This window comes from Arachis duranensis, chromosome 3, assembly GCF_000817695.3.
Source record: "Arachis duranensis cultivar V14167 chromosome 3, aradu.V14167.gnm2.J7QH, whole genome shotgun sequence".
Classification (NCBI taxonomy): Eukaryota; Viridiplantae; Streptophyta; class Magnoliopsida; order Fabales; family Fabaceae; genus Arachis; species Arachis duranensis.
In genome coordinates, this window is record NC_029774.3 from 80,513,257 (window position 1) to 80,518,100 (window position 4,844).

The window sequence follows — 4,844 nt, forward strand, 5'->3', positions numbered from 1 at the left end:
GTTGATAACGGCATCAACGATGACTTGGATAGGATTCTGGTCAGTAAGCAAGTGAATGATTTCCATGGTGTGTTTGATGATCCTAACAGCCATAAGCTTCTTATCGTTGTTTCTTCCATGCATCGCGAGGAAGTTAGTGAGCCTCTCAACGATCGGGCACTGTTCCTTCCTGAAACGCTTCACCGAGTACCTACCGGTGGTGTGGGGAACGTATGTCGCATTCTTTGACGGCACCACGTGTGCTTGAATACAATATCAAATCAAACACTCACTTGCTTATTTTTTATTCTCATTCATGTCTCCTCATATGTTCAAGCTTTTTTTTTGTTTCTCCAATTTTATGGTTACATTAAATCAAAAGACTCGTGTCAAATTATACATTTTTCCTTTTTTTAATAAAAATTAAATTGTTGGATGATCATTGTTGTTTTTTCTATTTATTCATCTTCTTCTATTTTAATATAATGGTCAATTTAGGATGGTCATTTTAGTAGGTATGCGGATAGTTATTTAATTTTTATGTAGATGATTATTTTGATTGGATTGGGTTTAATTATACATAATTAAAATATGTTAGATGTTCAATTCATTAGATATGCGGATGATTATTTTTATCCTTAAGTGGATGGTTATTTTTACTAAGGGTGAGTGGCGTGTGATAAGCCAAGTAGCGACGGTGAAATGGGATGATTATTGATGAAGGTGGGGTGGCCGCCGGTTGAAAAAGCAATGAGTATTGGGGTAAAATGCTTTAGTAAATTAGGATTTCAGATGGTTATTTTTTTAAAATAACTAACTGAATTTTTTAAAAATTTGACATTTGAAATTGGGAGATTTGAAATTTGAAATTTGATGTGAAATAACTGAATGAGAGTTTTTGAATTTATTATTTATCTTTATTGAACTAAATAACCACTACAAGAAAAAAGGTCTGTCGGCACACTTTTTTCTTACCACGCTTTTAAAGCGTGCCGAAAAGTGGTCTATGGCCACGCTTTTGCGAGGGTGGCCACTGATTTGTGATTTGGCCACGTTTTTTTTGCCACGCTTTTCAAGCGTGGCCATAGAGGGAAATCGGCACGCTTTTACGAGGGTGTCCACTTACTTAAAATTTGGCTACGCTTTTTTACTGTCACGCTTGAAAAGCGTGGCGATAGAGAGAAATTGGCACGCTTTTACAGTGGGTGGCCACTGATTAAAAATTTGGCCACCCGTTTTTTTGTCACGCTTAAAAAGCGTGGCCATAGAAAGAAATCGGTACGCTTTATAAGCGTGGCTATAGTGTATTTATTTTGGCACCGTAAAAAAACGTGCCGATAGAGTTCTCTCCCCTAAAATTTAGTTTCCTACTTATTTTTTTTCACACTTAACTTTTTTTCCTAAGTTTTCAAATTTTAACCCTAAATGATAACTTTTCAAATTTTCACACTTAACTTATTTTTAATCCTAAATTTTAAGATGACTTGTGATTTTATTTTTTTCACCATTTAATATTTTTTCTTTTTTTTCCAGTATCTTTTTTTTTCATTACAAAATGTGTATTTTTTTTATAATTTGTTTATTTTTAAATCACATAACTTTGTTAGAGTACACCTAATTCTTATGTTACCAAATTATACTTAACAAAATTAGTTTAAGATAATTTGATTAATTTTACAGTTGGTACATTGTATTAATAATTAGTTATTTAATATTCTTAAAAAATATAACAAATTATAATTTAGAATAAAAAATATTTAATGTAAACTCAATATTCATATTTAAACTAAATTTGATATCAAAGTATGAATTAAAACTTTAAATGTTATCATTTGAATTTCTTGATTTCTTTGGTTTTGATAAAAGTTAGAATAGAGTTAAATAATTCCCTTTCAAACCCTAAAATCTTTTTAACCTTAAAATTCCCTTTCAAACCATATTGCGCCGTCACTTCATCTTCACTCTCGAACCCAGCAGCTTCCTTCGGCGTCCATCGTCATCTTCATCACTGGAACCCAGCCTCATCTTCAGCTTCTGGAACCCAGCCTTCTGGAACCCAACCCTTCATCGCACCCAGAAAACCCTAACCTCCATCACGCCGCCATCTATCTCACTGGTTCGTCGTTGTGTTAGCCAGCTCGCCATTCCTCTTGCTGTCCTTCTCGCCGTTCCTGTCGTGGTTCTGCTCGCCTCTCCCTGCTCGCCTCATCCCCTCCACCGTTGCAGTCCCTGGCTCACCCATTCCTTCCCTCGCAGTCACACCGGCCGTCGCCCGTAGTCCTCCGCGGAACTCGCCCGTCACTCGAAGTCGCACTCCGAAGCCGTCGCCCGTTGTCCTCCTCGAAACTCACCCGTCGCCCGTCGTCCTCCGTGGATCTTGCAGCCGTTATCTTCCTCCGCGGTACAATGCAATAAACAGTCGTATTCCTCTACATCCTTCACCCAGCTCTCTGAAACTCTGCATCTATTTTTCTTATTTGCAGTTAGTTGTTGAATTTCTACCTTTTTTTAATTTTAATTATTTGTTCTAATTTTTTTGGATCTAATTATTTGTTCTTGGTTGTTATTATTTTTTTATTCTGATTTCTTTGTTATGATTATTTGTTGCCGGTTCTAATTTTTTGTTTTGGGTTTTGCTTGTTTTGAATGTTGTTTCCGAACCGATTTCTTATTCTGAATTTTGGTTCTGATTTGGTAATGCAGGACAACAGCATTAATGTTGGCATTCAGTGAACATCTTCGAGATAACTATAGTCTTGTTACTGTAAGTGTAATAAAATTTTGGCATTCAAGTCATTATTTGATCTTGTAGACAGTTTTGTACACAGTCATACATGGTTTCTTTGTTTGTTTTCTATGTGGGACATTTGTTTTTTAAAGAATTATCCTCAAATTATGATTAGGACAAGACATTGATCTATACAACAAAGAGATAGTAAAACTTGTAGTGTTTCAACTCACACCAACCAGGACCTGGTAATGTTTTGAGCATGGTATAAAGCAAAAGTGTTTAAGCTTAAGCTTAACTAATTATTAGAAGGCATTATTAGACCCTGGTTCCTACAGTATTCTTGCATTGAAAGCTATATATTATCGTTGGTTTGTTGAGTTTTTTTAATTTGTTTGATGTCATTTCTGAGTTCTTGTTTTTGCTTTGTCAGATATTTAAAAAATTTTCCTTTCTTGAATCTTCAGAACATGGATCCTAATGTTCCTGCACAACTTTTTGAGTATGACAAACGTTTTGAGTAGTACGGATGTGATTACACATTTTATGACCACAATCACCCTGAGGAGTTGCCACTGGAGTTGAAGCATTCCTTCAAAATAGTAGTGGCAGATCCTCCTTACTTGGTGAGAGTTAAATTGATTGCTGAAATTTTATTTGGCTCGGCAATTCTTGGATTCTTGCTTCAGTGGTCTGGTGCTTTAGCATTAGGGTAAGTGAATGTTCTATTGATTAGTGATGAGCTCTTGCTGTGCTTCTGTTTAATTTGTAAACAAGAAAATTAGATGATTATTGAATGTTTTATGCTGTTTTATTGAATTGATTAGTGGTTAGCTCTTGCTTTTTATTGGATGATTTCTGCTGTTTTCTGCTGTTTTAACTAATGTGCTAAAGCATCTGCATTTTTTTAGAAAATAGAAAAATAGCAAATTAGAGATTAGAGATGTTGAGGTTGATAGTGAGGCCACTGTTATTAGGTGGCCTAAAGGTCATGCAACAAAGCTCACCTCCTTTCAAGAAAGTAATAGTGAAATCCAAACTTCATGTTCAGATATTGCAAAGTCCACCATGGACATAACCAAGTATGTCATCATTGTTATGTTCGTATCATTCAATGAACTAGAGACATATAATTTAGTTGTTCTGATTGTGTGTTTTCCGATGAACTTCTATTTCATTGCAGGATTCAGAAAGAGGAAGCCAAAATCGTTGCATGGGAAAGCCAACAGAAGGCAAAGTAACTTATTGTTGCTTGTAAATAAACTGAGAGAACCAAAGTAGCTAACAAAGTTTGACTTAGCAGTAAGAGGAGGGTAACTTATTGCTATAGCCTATAATCTCCTAATTAGTCCTAATTAAGTTCTTGTAATGAACTAACAGTTTTTTTTATATACTCTAGTTTACAATTCAAGGTAGGAAACTAGTTTCTGATCATTGCTTCCATTTGGTGACAGGTCCTGACAGAAGGATCTTCTTGCCAGAGGGTCTCTTGTATGATCTAAGGGAAGGAGGTTTAAGAGGGCTAAAGGAAGGAGGAACAGCAAAGGAAATAGAATTTAAGTTATTTTTTTTAAGTTTCTAGTTTTGGAATTTGAACTTGAGATTTATTTTGTATTTGAGTATTAGTTTTTTAATGTATAAAATAATTATTGAAAAAATTATGTCACTAATTATTGTTTGACTAAAAATTGCATACTATATTTCTTGGTTTGGTAATAAAAAAGGATTGAAAATTTATATTTTGCAGTGAAGGTAAAAATAAGAAAAATATTTTTTTTTTTAATTTTACAAGGCTATTGCCACGTTTTTAAAGCGTGGCCATATCATTGGCTATTGTCACGCTTTAAAAAGTGTAGCTATATCTTTTTCTATTGGTACGCTTTTAAAGAGTACCCAAAACTAATATTCTGGGAATATTCTGGGACGTTTTAAAAGTGTGGCGATATGTGCACTTTTTGGTACGCTTTTTAAGCGTACCTATAGGTTAAGACCTATGGCCACGCTTTTTAAGCGTGGCAAGAGATGAAAGCGTGCCAACAAAAAGAGCGTGCCGATAGATTCACAAAAGCGTGGCGATAGAGCAACCGGCACGCTGGCAGATGTGACCCTTTCAAAAGCGTGCCGGTAGCTCAAAAAG

General features: G+C 35.2%; 1 long non-coding RNA gene across 6 annotated transcripts; it reads left to right on the forward strand.

The window, feature by feature from the left end:
• Positions 1-1,891: 1,891 nt before the first annotated feature.
• On the forward strand, positions 1,892-4,444 carry LOC107479634 (uncharacterized). 6 transcript variants are annotated; one of them, XR_002372447.2, is made up of 6 exons: positions 1,892-2,461; positions 2,683-2,743; positions 3,175-3,419; positions 3,619-3,789; positions 3,891-4,020; positions 4,162-4,444. It is a non-coding gene; the product is annotated as an uncharacterized LOC107479634 (long non-coding RNA). The 6 variants fall into 6 exon arrangements; XR_002372446.2 differs by having other exon boundaries at positions 1,892-2,400; XR_002372448.2 differs by having other exon boundaries at positions 1,892-2,400; positions 3,685-3,789.
• The last annotated feature ends 400 nt before the right edge of the window (positions 4,445-4,844 follow it).